Raw genomic sequence first — 14,281 nt, forward strand, 5'->3', positions numbered from 1 at the left:
GTATGAAAATTAGATGAATTATTTTTGCTCTTGTTGCCATTATTATACAAAAAAAGTGTTGAATTTCCCATTGGAATCATTCATGCAAGCTGGCTGCCTATAGGAGATTCTTCTTGGCTGAATGTGTTGGAAGAGGGCTGAATAAATTTCACTGCTGTGTAGAAGACCTGAATTAAATGTCTAATATCAATTTGAGTTGGTTTTTATTGTCATGATTTTCATTACTGATCTCTTACTCACTTGGCCAGTTCTGATTGTTACTGTTTTTCCCTCCCTGTTTTTCTCCAGCTCTTTCCCACCCCAACAAAGAATTTTCAGCTTTTACCCTCTAGTGTTATATCTCCAGGTTCTCTCTTTAATTGCATTGGCCTCAACTCTGTAAATACAGACTGACTATGTTGATAACAAAAGAGGAGCCGTGCACTATTTCTATAGGATGGAGTTCCAGTTTCTACTCCTCCCTTGTGGTTTCTGTTTACTTCATCCTACTGTTGACAAAGTCATACTGTTAATCTTTAACCAGAAGGCATGCCGTTTCTGACTTGTCAATACTTTGTACTGAGCTACCAAGGGATTCTAAGTTGCCTTAGTTCTTTCACACTAGCATATGTGCTACACGCTGGGGAAAAAAATCACTTGGCCAATTTTTCCCTCAGAGGAAGGAATAATGCAAGTGTTATTCAATGTTATAAAAGCATGTCCTAGTCCACTGATTGTCATTCTTCCCATGGATATAACAGCTCCAGGGCCAAGAAGAAATAAGAATACTAAAATGAACGAATGAAGTGCTTATGAAACACTTGGTACTAAGCATTGCGTGGTAAATTCTGGAACAGCAAAAGAAAAGTGAACAGCCCCTTCACTCAAGGAGTTAACTTTCTAATGGAGAAAACATATATAAAGACATTTTATATATAATGTAATATAATATTATATATACATATATGTATGTGAATATGTGTGTATGTATATAAATATATATACATATATACATACATACATACATATATACATATATATATATGTACATACATACACTAAGGGATCAGTATTTTGGTTTGGGAAGTCACAGAAATGGTAGAGACAAAGACAAGGCAAAACGCTCACCCATCAGAGCCAGGAGAAATGAGAATGAGAAGAATAGGTGAAAAATCCAGTTCACAAATGTTCGTTGAAAGCATATACTCAAATGTTAGAAAATCTTCAAATTTCTGACAGTAGCTTGATCTCTTTTACATTATTTGATCATAAGTGAGGTTTTCATTTGAATGCCTTTTTGTTAGGGAAGCATCAGTGATTTTAAGTTTTCATCATTCGTTCCAGTTCCTGTCATTTTTCTAAGCAGATTCCATATCTCCAGTTTGTTCTGCAGAGTGTTAAGATTCAGCAGAACTTGTTTTTGCTTATGATCCTAAGTGTGTGTAATATGCATAAGAAATGTCACTGGAACTAAAAAGATGATATGATATTTGGGGCACCCATTTCTAGTAGGATTTGACTTGGAAATTTTAAAGTAGATTGTTGTTGTTGTTTTCCCAAAATGTCCTGAAGTGTGTAGATGAAAGAGAGTGATGGAGGTGTTTCTCTATCAGTTTTGTTGGTTATCTTCCAACTTCTGCTGAATATGTTACCTAGTTCACTATTATAGTCTTAACTGTTCTAGCTCAGTAACAATAATAATAATGATAGCTAACAGTTACACAGTGCCTGCTGTGTGCCAGGCACTTTACAATTATTATCTCATTTGATCCTTACAGCAACCCTAGAAGGTAGGTGCTATTATCATTCCCCTCTTTGCAGATGGGAAAATTGAGGCAAACAGAGATTAAGTGTCTTACTCAGGGTCACACAACTAGTATAAGTGTCTGAAGTCAGATTTGGACTCCAGTCTCCCTGATGCTTTATCCACTATACCACCTGGCTGCCTAATACTCTGACCATGCATGAGGAGATGTCTCAGATATGCTTCCTTGTGCTAAAACTTCTTTAGAAAACAATGGAAAAGAGAAAGGTAAGGGGAGAGGAAAAATAAATCTTCAGGGAAAATTAAAGAAATGATCTATATTTGCTGTAGACATAGTTCATTGCTCAATGTGGTCTATAATTACTCATTATTATTATCAATAGTATAAAATTAACAAATTAACTAATTATCCATGCCTACAGAATGTACAGGGCAGAACACACATTAGCTTAATCCTCTTGTTATAAAACCATAACCCAAATAAAACCATTCTAAGACGCTTGCTGAGTTGGATTTTACTTCTTCTGTTTAACAACCATCCTAACTCTTAGACTTTCAAAAAAAGGCTATAACTAGGATGTCAGCAATTGCATTTTTCAAGTCAACAAGAGATTTCCTTTGAAATTTTTTCTTTTGTTTCACACCAAACTCAAGTAGTCATGCAAAGGGGAACAATTCTTTCTTTGTACATTTTGTAAAGATTGTTCCTTTATCTTATGTCCACCCACTCAGAAATCATTTTATTGTAATAGGAATGCAGAGATCAGTCAGCAATATCCTTGGTTATTGGTCTCAGTGATGGGTGAATGTTATTAACATCTGCTGAGCTTTACAAGAGACAAGTTAGTAGCAGACGCATTACTTATTAGTCAGATACTCTTCAGTTATATTGTTTCACTCAAAAAATCATTTTTGATCACCTGCTTTTTGCAAAACATTGTAGAAAAATATGATTAGTACATAGCTTGTAGATTAGTTGGGCAGATGTCAAGAAAATTTGAAAAGAAAAGAATGAAGCAAGGGAAACAAAATCTGTATGCTTTTAGAGGTGAGAAAGCCCCAGTGTATTCAGAGAATGAGAGATAGTATCGTTGTACAGGAAATTAGAAAACAGTAGGAGATTAGATGGGAAGGACAAATTGCAGCCCAACTTTGCAGAGCTTTGAACACTAGGCTCATCAGTTTGAATTTCATTCAGCAGGCAGTGAAGTTCTATTGAAGTTTCTAAATAGGAAGAAACATAATCAGATCTTGTATTCGGGAAACATGAATCTGGAAGTGTTATGTACAAGATGGATCCAAGAAAGAAGAGATGAGGTTGATTAGTCAATAACAACCAACATTTATAAAGCAAAGCATTTTTTTCTCAGAACATCCATGCATCTGGTAATATAAATATTATTATCCCCATTCTACAGATTAGGAAAAATGAAGCTCTGAGGGGTTGTAACCTTCCCAAGGCTATTAGAGTGACTGCCATGGGCCTTGGACCCTGGTGCTTCAAATCCAATTTATCACATTTTTCAGTATGCTATACTGCCTCTTAAGAGGCCATTACTGTAGTTACAGTGAAAGATACTTTGATGAATTTGTGATCTCATTGATGTGGAGGCCATGCATTGGTACATATTTCATGCCCCATTTTGTGATCCTGTGCAACGCTTGTCCATATTCTCCTATAAATCCTCCATGAGGGGTCCACCTAGCATGCTAAGGAATTTAATGTAATTATCTTGAATAGTAAAACATAAAATTGTCATGGCTTGGCAACTGGAACAATATAGGAAGGAACAGAGGGGAAGGAATGGTAGAAGACAGTGAGGTTTTGAGCATGAACAAGGAGGAGGATCCAACTAGGTAAGACTGGAAGACAGAAAGAAAAGATGGGGTCAGTTTTAAATATGTAGAATATTAAGTACTTATGGAGTATATATTAGTAATATATAGAAGACAAAGGAAACTGTTGTCCCTTAGACCCTTAGAGGCATTTTAGGTGGTGCAGCGAACAACGCCTGAGTTCAAATCTTGCTTCTGACACTTAGTAGCTGTGTGACCCCGAGCGGTTCACTTAAGCTGTCTGCCTCAGTTTCCTCAGCTATAAAATGGAGATCATATTAGCACCTACCTCACAGGACAGTTACAACTGAGATAATATCTGTACCACAGTGCCTGGAACATAGAAGATGTTTAATATTTATTCTCTCTCCTTTTCTGTCATGTTTGGAAATTATTTGTAAAGTGAGTTTTAATGGACAAATATTTTCTCACGACTAGTTGAATTAGTTGGGAAAGTATGCAAATGAGTCTGTTTATGGGTCTGATCTCATAGATGCACAGAATTTTAGTGTGGAAAGGGACCCTAGTGACCATCTAGAACAACCCATACCCAGGAGGAATCCCAACATAGAGGACAAATAGTCATCAACTTCCACCTAAAGACCTCTTGCAAAAGAATCCTCTGCTTACTGAGGCAGTCAATTTCATTTTTGAATAACTCTAATTCTTTTTCCTAATATCAATCCTAAATTTTCCTCTTGTAACTTCCATTCTTTGCTCCTGTTTCTGCCTTTCAGGACCAATCCCTCAGCCAGTCAAACTGGAACAAGGCTGTCATGGCCCCTGCCTAGTTCCTTCAAATGATCCTTATGTGCCATGGCATATGTGACATAACAATCCACTCTAGAATTTTCCCAGGATCAAAATAAAACTTCCTGACCTTTAGTATGCTGCCTCTTTTCTCGTTCTTCTTCTGTAATTTAGTGCAACTTTTGCTACTCTCCAGCCCTAAAGAGCCTCTCCTTTTTTCTGCAATTCTTCAGATATCACTCAGGTGCTCAGTAATCACATCTACCAGCTATTTCATTACTTGAGACACCAGTCATCTGAATCAGGCAATTTGAACTCATGAAAGACAAGATGCTCTCTTACTATTGAAATAAGTTTATAAATGCAGCATTAATGGAACAGAGTCAATGGAATGTCAGCGTAGTTTACTAGACTGGCCTTGTGAGACAAAGCAGCACTATAGTTCAGTACCCTGGGGTAAGCTGCTAAAGAAAACAAGAATACTTTTCAGTTGTAAAAGACGTTCAAGTTGAGACATTGGACACTTGTTTAAAGGGATGTCCGTGAACTGAGCATAAACTTGAGACACTAGACTTAATGAACATTGTAATGTAGGGAAATGATCAGATAATTTTCTCTTTGAAAGCGATTTTAAAACAATCTTTCTTTAGATTGCATTTTCTTCCATTATTTCTTTTTTTTCCTTCAGGGAATTGAAAGGCATAGTAAATCAACAAATGAAACCATTTCTAAAAATCCTGTTCATGTGATCATAGCTTTAGAGCAAGAAGAAACCATAGACATCATTTAATGTAACTCTGTCCTTAATAAATGAGGTGATAGAGGCTCACAGATAGCTAAAATGACCTACAGAAAATCACACAAGAATCAGAATTTGAACCCAGAACCTTTGACTCCTTGCATTACCCCATGTAGCACCCTTTATCAAATGACTGCAGCAAATCTTCTACACTGTGTGGAAGATAATGTGTATGACAGAATCTTTGCCCTTGAGAAGTTTATGATCTTGTTAGAGTATTACTGGTTTTTTTACTTTCATCTTATGTGTGATGAAGCTGCAACTCTGAGAGATTAAATTACCTTCCTATGATCATACCACAACTTAGTATCAAAGGCTAGGTAGGACCCAGATCATTTGCACTCCAAATCTTAATTTGATCATGCAGTATTATTTTTTTCTTGAGAATGCCTGAAGAAATAAGGTTACTTATTACTTAGGAAAACTGTAGAAGCATCTAAATGTGTTAATTTAAAATCAGTCATTCAAACAGATTGATCAAGGTCTTAAAGAACCACAAATAATACTTAAAAAGAAACTAAATCACATCTTCCTTCTTCTCCTCATTCCCTTCTCTTTCATTTGTTTCCTTCAATTTTTTGTTTATGAGTAAGATATTTAGTTTCAGGCACACACTTGTGCATATACCTAGTCTAGTCAAAATCAGTAGCAAGATAATTGAATTGTCTTCCCATGCACATAGTAGTGTGTGTCATGAAGGATGAACTAGAGAAACAGATTCGGACTCAGTCCTAAAGCCACTTGTAGTTAAAAACCAGCAACATCATGGTAGAACAAAAGTGTTCTTGACTACTAGACAGTAACCATTGTAGGATCAGAGACATAGCTACAGCAGGACTTCCAACTCTAAGTCTCAGGACATTGACTTTTACAAAGCATCAAAAATTAAATATATATCAGTAAGCAACATTGAAGCCACTACTCTAAATCCTCTACAAAACCTAGAAGAGGTTCAACGCACCATTGGTAGAACTGATAAAAATCTTGTGACCAGATATCAAAACTGTAGCAAGTCAGATGAAGATCAGACACAGACAGGAAAAAGGAAGAAAATAAGAAGCTACTGTCCAAAGCTTGTGGTAGAATAAAAGAACAATGCAAATTTATAGTCTTACATTGGGAAAAAATAAAACATGCAGGGTTATTAGTTTGTTTGTTTGTTTTTTACAAAAGCTTGTAAAAAGACCTGTAACTCCATATATAATTTTAACCTGACTGCAAGACTCTTACTGGTATAATTTCAAAACAGAACATGATGAGTTTCCATTTTCAAGTCTATCTGATGTATTCATGTTTGAATTTCTTTTCAATGTAAACTCCTCCTGATGTTCATCTGACATGAATGAACAAGTTATTATTAAAAATGAAGGTTGTAGCCATGAAATGTGCTTCAGATAGATATTTGAACAGAAAACAGGGAAAGAAAAGCACTTTTTTCCAAAAATTATAGGGGATTTCATTCTAAGCATACCTGGGAAATAATGAAAAAATAAAAAGAAGTCAAGTCTAAATGAATCAAAGATAAAGGATATGATAGCCTGGTATCAGAACTATAACTCGATGAGGCAGGTACAGCTATGCACCCTAAACACTGCAATTTTTATAGGACAGAAAAATTAAATACATGTTAGCAAGCAGCATAGAAACCACTGGAGCCACTACTTCCCCCACTTGCTCAACTAGATTTCTCTTAATTACTTAGGTTATTTTAGATTTTGATTATTTTCGTGAGATTTAGTGTGGTCTCATGATAAAAAGCCAGCTTTAGAGTCAGGAATACTGGGTTAATTTCCATATTCAGCATATACAGGTTCTGTGATCCTGAGCATGTCACTTAATCTCCCAGGGTTTCTATCAACTCTTTAAGACTATAAATTTCAGAAAAGTTGTCAATCTGCCCTGGTAGAGGTAGTTTCCCAAAATGTAGTTCCCCACACTAACAAAGTCACAGGATAAAACTAAACAAAACTTTTTTTCACATTTTATATTTGAACTGCTTGCCCAGGGCACCCAAATTACTCATAATTGTCTCTGGGAAAATTGCAGTGTGATAAATATAGGGGCAAGATTGTGTTAATGGCACGCTCTTAGCATCTGGTTAAGGCAATAATTGTTTTGGTCATATTCCTACCCTTTTAAGTTTTGCACACCATGATTATTTCAGTGTTATATGCTGAAATTTTGAGTAGTTAAACAGTTTGTATGGGGATAACACATAAAAATGAGGAACACCTTCATCCCCTATATTTTTAAAATCTTAGCATGTGTTTTCAAAAGAAGGTTTTTTCCTTGTGGTATATGAGTGTAATAGAATACTACTGGGCTATAAGAAGTGATGAATTCAATGATCTTAGAAAAACACTGATAGACTTGCATGAAATAACGAAGAGCCAAAAGAGCATCACGTATAGCAACAGCAATAGTGTTTTAAGAATAATTTTGAGTAAATAAATCATATTGAGTATCATAAGTATGCAAATAAACTACAAAGGTTTTATGAAGTAAGACACTATCTGGATCCGGAGAAAGAACTGATAAATAAATGTATAGAATGAGTGTGTGTGTATATACATATATAAATATGACATATTATATATACAGAGAGAGACATATATTTGTGTCTAATAGTAGCCATCTCTAGGGAGTGGGGGAAAGGGGAAAGGAAATTTATATGATTATTTTATTGTATATTTAAAAAGGATATAGCAAGTTGTACATAATAATTTGTAGTTTTGCATGTAATCATCTTTTTTTGAAGATACTATATTATGGAAATACTTGCTTTATTCCAAAAAAAAAAAAAACCCTAAAAAATTTTTTTTCAAAATGCTTCCTTTTGAAAAAAATAAACATAGAGCAAACTAGCCTTTAGGATTCAGGGAGATCAAAGGAAAGAACCCCACTAGAATGATAAAAGTGCCAGAAGAGTAAATCTAATCAAGCTTCAGGTTATTACCTGGTAGATTTCTAAGCAGTCAGAGAATATCCAATTGTTCTCACTTGGTCAAATGGAAAAGGGAGGTCAAAAGTAGAGGAATGAAAAGACTAAAAGAGCAGTAGTTTGTAGATATCCAAGTTTTGAACTTGATTTTCCATGATTTTATAAAATTTTTCTCCTTGGATACACTACTTAGATTTCTATTTGTGGCCATTTCCATGCTAGAGCATTAGATCAAGAATCAGAGAACTGGGTTAGAATCCCATCTCAAGTGGTGGTCAACAGCATTTTGTGAATTTTTCTCAGTCCTCTTGCATGGGAGTCCTTCCTTGAAGGCACAGTCCTCCTCTTCTATTCATATCACTCTCCTCCTACAGGGATACCATTCCAGAGAGGATGTTCATCTCTCTATGTGAGCAGTTAAGCACAGATGCATAGTGATATGATTTCAACTGAGCTGTCAAGATGGGAGCCAATGAGGGGTATTTTACAACTCTTCAGAAACTGTAGTAAAAGGTGTTACCCCTGGCATTTGGGGAGACTGGCTCTTATGATAAACTCACAATGATCCATGTAGAATAGTTTACCTCGCTTTCCTTCCTAAGGAATAACTAATTGAAGGTGAAAAGATGATAATTTTTACCTCAAATCACCACTATATATAAAAGCACTGGGAGTCTAACCTCTGCCTTTTTTCTCATGGAGGAAAAAGACGAACAAGAATGTAGGTGAGGGGTAACAAAAGAAAAGAAAGAAAAGATGTCTGACTATTTTTAAAATGTACAGAAGAGAGTGTACAGAAAGTCATAAGGGAAAAAAAGTTGAAAGTTACATGTTGAATGTATTCTTTATCTATTTAAAAAAAAATGGAGCACTGGACTCCCTACGGTCTCTAACAACTCTCAGTCCAAGACCCTATTATCATTCCAAACACTACAATTGGCATTTTAATACAGTGCTGAAACTAAAAATTAATATTGGAGGATCATGAGAAATTCTGATGTGTACAGATTTCTAGTATAAAGCACCCAGTTTGTTTGTTCACTCATCCATTCATTCATTCAACAAATATTTATTTAGTATGTGCTATGTTTAGAACCTTAGGGAAATATATCTATACCCAGACACCAACACTACAAAATAGTATGTGATAAATGCTATGAAAATAGAACAAGATACTATAGAAGTTTAGGGGAAAGGGAAACTATGTTTTACTTAGGTAATTGAGTGAGTTAAGGTGACATTTAGGCTGAGCTTTGGAGAATGATTGGGCAGGATTTTTAAAGGAGGAGATGTGGAAAGAAGGCACTCCAGATGGAATCTTCAGATATATTGGAGGAATGGAAAATGTTCCTGTTTGGTTAGTGCATTAAGGATACAAACCGAAGAAGGTAAATGAGGCCCAGACGGTGAAGTGGTTTTAATACCAAGCCAAGGAGTTTTTGGTTTGGTTCACAAGGGGAGCAATTTAAGGTTTTTGAGTTGAGGAACAACATTATGGGGCAGGATGGTAGAGTGGAAAGAGCTCTGCATCTGTAGCCAAAGGGCCTGAATTTGAGTGCTGTCTCAACTCCCTGCTTAACTTTGGGGAAGTTGTATCACTTCTCAAAAACTCAGTTTCTTCATGTGTAAAAAAAGAACTTAGACTAGATTATCTCTATTGTCTCTTTTGTATCTAAATTCAATGATTCCGGGATCAGGTCATTTTTTTTTTATTTTTAATTAAATTTTTTATTAAATTAAATTTTTAATTTTTAATTATCCAGTTTTGTGATGAAAGTCCTTTCATTCTTCACTCTCTCCTTTCACCAAGAAGTGGAAAGACTAACTGGTAACAATAACAGGTAACATTCATATATAAAGCCTTAAGGTGTACAAAGCAGTAGGTGCCAATGGCCTCATTTTATCCTCACAACTCTGGGACTTGAGGGCTCAGTCAGTCAGACAGTCAGTCAGTTGTTGATGCTTTCCATGTCATCGTCTCTGCCCTTCCAATTTCTGCCTTCCCTTCTATCAGAACTTAGCTTGAGTCCCTTCCTCTGTGACAATTTCTGTGACTCCTCTCTGCTCACATTTACCTAGAGTGCTCTGAATCTCTTCTCCTTCTCTCCCCATCAGTGACAACTCCTGACTCTGTGTAATACTAATCTGTCTAAGGATATCTCTCTCCAGTAGACTATAAACTCTGAGAGCAGAGGTTAGGGCCCAGGGGTGGGTAACCTGTGTCCTTGTAGGTCCTTGGGTGTGGCCTTTTGACTGAGCTCAATTTTACAGAACAAATCCTTTTATTAAGGGGATTTGTTCTGTGATGTTTGGTTTCAGTCAAAGGTCCACACCCGAGGACCTAAAGGGTCACATGTGGCTTCCAGGCCATAGGTTACTCACCACTGGGCCTTGTGTTATCTTTGCAACTCCAGAACTTAGCACAATGCCTTGCCAAATGTCTGTTGAACTGAAACAGTGGACATATAGGTTAAAATTGCTTGGCAGTTATTTGGGGAAGGAGGACATTGTGGTAGTGGGGAAAGAGACAGGACTCTAGAGTCAAAAGCCCTGAATTCAAATCCTACCCATGCCACTTACTACCCATACTCACTTCACTTCAGTGAGCCAATTTCCTAATAAAGAAAATGCGAAGTTTGGAAAAAAGGGCTTCAGAATTCCTTTATAGTTCTAGAACTCTTATCCTATGTTCCTATGAATGCTCCCTCTCCTATTCCCCCAATCACAAATATCAGAGAGTTGGTTGCTCTGTCACACAAAAGTCTGTTATATTTTCTAGCCTGGTATTTAAACGTGCACATTTGAAAGATTTGTTCAGATTGTTTTTTCCCTTAAGATGTATCTTACAAAGCATGAGGACAATTGACATCTAAGTGCCTGAGAAACTGTTCTCTATTTAAAGCCTGGAGAATAGGAACTGACAGTTCTTATCAGAAAATTGTTCTGTGATAGGACCTTACCATCCTCACCAGGCATCTTTTTTTTTCTGTTTTCTAAAAGGATACCTCCAGTGGCAAAATATGCTGTTAACTGAGCCTTGGGAAGCCTGTAGTGCTGAAGAGCCAGACATTTCCTCCAGCAAAGCTGGAAGAATTCCACAGTAGTCAGCTGATTAGGGAAAGGCATTAGACTGGAACTTGTCATGTCTGATGAGAAGTCCTGTACAGAAAAAACAACAACGTACTTTCTGACAAAGGCAACCCTATATATACTATGATATTCAATTCTTCTCCTGCAGCATCTAAAGTGATAACCTGTCAGCAAAATGGAATGAACCTCTAGGCTTAGGAAATAAGAGTGATCCTTCATTTCTCAACGAGAAAACATATATACATCATGATATGGCAACTTTAGCAGAACATACATTGACAAAATTACCATCATTTTTAAGATGTTTAAGAGCTCATATTTACTACTACAGTTGCAACAGAGGGAAAAAGAATAAGACCTCTAAATTGGAGAAAAGAGATGATTAATGAAGACTACCACAGGATGATACTTTATTGCATCCTGGACAAATACTTTAATATTTCATCATTTCCTATTAATAACTTAAAGATTCCATAGCACCCTCTCCCAGTGAGTAACTGGTTCTATGGATAACAAAAAACAAATTATCTATAATCAAAATTTAAAGTGTTAATATTTAGTAGGCAAATAGTAGCATTATCTTCATAAAGACCAAAACTTCCTTTGACTCAATTAATCACTTCCTACTTTCACTAATTGTGTTTTTCTTAGTGAACAAGTCAAATCCAGGCAAAGATCTTTGAAGGATCTATTCAGCCCCAATCTGCTCCTAAAGGTGGTTGAAAAAATTCAGATGACATCTATTTCACATCCAAAGTAATGAGGCCTGTGGAGATACCATATGATTGCAGCATTTTTAGGAAAACAAATAGCATGTTTCTCTTTCTGAAAACAGTTTGTCTCTGAAAGTTGAAATGTAATGATACTCATTAATTCAAACTCATGTAACTACCAAGAGTTAATATTATACCCTTCTGGGGGAGCCAGGTTTGTGGTTGAATTCAGACTCTGCTTGTGCTCTCTTTAAAAAAAAAAAAAAAAAAAAAGGGACTTTTATTATATGCCCTAAAGCTAAGTCTAGTCATCATGCTTTCTGAATTCCCATTTTAAAATTAGGCTCTTGCTTAGAGTCACTGAAGAGAGGTGTTGGTGATGCTTCCCTGCAGGGGACAGACTAGCTAGGCAATGCTAGTCTAGTTCAGTCCAATTTTATCTTGCATTTTCACATTTTTTTCTCCTGTGCTGTGCCACCAGCCTTAAAACCTAATGTAATTCTGGGCTATGTTATTGTTTGAGTTTTTGTGGTTGTTTCTCACGAAGGTAGAATACAATTCCTCCTAAATATTGCCAAAGCATGACATTTGGATTGTTCCACAATGTAAGGGGAAGAGGTAGGAAAAGCAGCTGAGACCAGAAGACCCTCATTCAGCCTCATTTTTATTTCAACTCGTATCTTCCTGTTTTCTCACCAAGGACCTGCCTTGGCTTCTAAGCAACAAGGCCTATAGAAATTTTAAAAATTGATCCTACTCCCCCATTTTCGGGCAGAGTGAAATTCATTGAGGATGAAAAGTAAGAAGCTAAGTTAGGGTAACTCATAACAGTGAGCTAACTTTCCAACTTCCTGTCAGATTCAAAGGATGAAGTGAATTCCAAGTCTAATATCTCTACAGTAAAGCAGGGAGATAGTGGGGAATGAGCCACATTCTACTTGCTACTGCTTGGTAAAACCTAGGTAGCTGAAAAGGGGGGCAGAAGCTGATTCTCCAAGAGGAGATGGAGAGGGGAAATGGAAATCCTAGCAAAGACACAAGACTGGAGGATGTTTGCTCTACTTCCTTCTTTCTCTTTCTTATCACTCTGCCCATATCTTGCTATTGAAGAAGTAGCCTAATGCCAAAGAAAAGAATAGAAAAGGTTTTTGTGTTTACTGTAAAGGACATAGCTACAAAGTTAGTTTGATGGAGCCACTTACTAACTAATTACATATCTAATGAAAATCACTGGGGGAAAAGGATATCTTGAGAGACAGGATTTTGTTTTACTTCCTTATTTATATCATGAATATTGTATTTTTTGAGGTAAATGGTACTTTTAACAGTTGACAATAGTGTGTAGATAATGAGGATCTTTGTGGTTGTTTATCTCAGATTGTTTTTAATCTTTTTCCCCCAATTTTGGTCCTACTCTTTTATTTCTGGTTTGAACATATTAGCTCTCTCTAAAGAGGAAACCACTGCTAGGATGGAATGCTTTCATATTACCTACTAGGTTCCTTTCCCCTTTGTTAATAATGATAGTAGTCATAGTGGTAGTAGTAGAGGCAGCTAGATGGCTCAGTGGATAGAGTTCTGGGTCTGCAATCAGGAAGACCTGAGTTCAAATCTGGCCTCAGACACTTACTAGCTCTGTCATCTTGGGCAAGTCACTTAACCTCTGTTTGTCTTAATCCACTGGAGAAGGAAATGGCAAACCATTCCAGTGTCTCTGCCAAGGAAACCCCATGGACGATATTGACACGCTGTAGTTTACCAGATCAACAAAAGAGTTGAACATCTGAACAATAAATAATAATAATAGCTTATATTTGTATAGCACTCTATAAAGCACATTTTCATTTTTAACTCATTAGTCCTCAAAAGAATTATGTTAGAAAGATAGCATAAATATTAATTAGCCCCATCTTATTGAGGTTTAAAAGAGTGAAATTCACTGTAAGTATGACAACTTCCACAGACTTAGTTAAGTGATGGATCCAGGATTCAAATCCAGGGCTCATGCTTTGAAATCCAATGCTCTTTTAACATGTTCACAGTCTTTCTCAAAATTTGCCTAGTATTCCTAAGAGGTAACTGACCATTCTTCATTGAAGCTATGAAGACCTCTAAGCAATAAAGAATATCAGAGGGAATCCTAAGGTGAAAGATGGGCTTCTTGGACAACAAACTGACAAGCAGAGAAGTCAAGTCTTCTAGTGATCTATGAAGTGAAAAACAAGGAAGAAAAGATCTGCCATAATTATTGAAGTTTTAGACTGAACTGAATTATTACATTGTCCATAGTGAGGACCTGAATCCCTGACTTACTTATAGATCTTATTTTCAATGCTGAAAATCTTCCATTCCATACTGAGTCCAAGGAGTAGGCTTGCCTTGACATACCTAGCTAGTGTTCATCCTAG

At 36.4% G+C, this 14,281-nt stretch overlaps 1 protein-coding gene across 17 annotated transcripts in view; it reads left to right on the forward strand.

The window, feature by feature from the left end:
* The window catches only part of MAP2 (microtubule associated protein 2), a 359,367-nt gene that overhangs the window by 337,917 nt on the left and 7,169 nt on the right, over nt 1-14,281 (forward strand). The gene's annotated exons all lie outside the window — the stretch shown is intronic.

The sequence above is a fragment of the Notamacropus eugenii genome, chromosome 6, assembly GCF_028372415.1.
Source record: "Notamacropus eugenii isolate mMacEug1 chromosome 6, mMacEug1.pri_v2, whole genome shotgun sequence".
NCBI lineage: Eukaryota > Metazoa > Chordata > Mammalia > Diprotodontia > Macropodidae > Notamacropus > Notamacropus eugenii.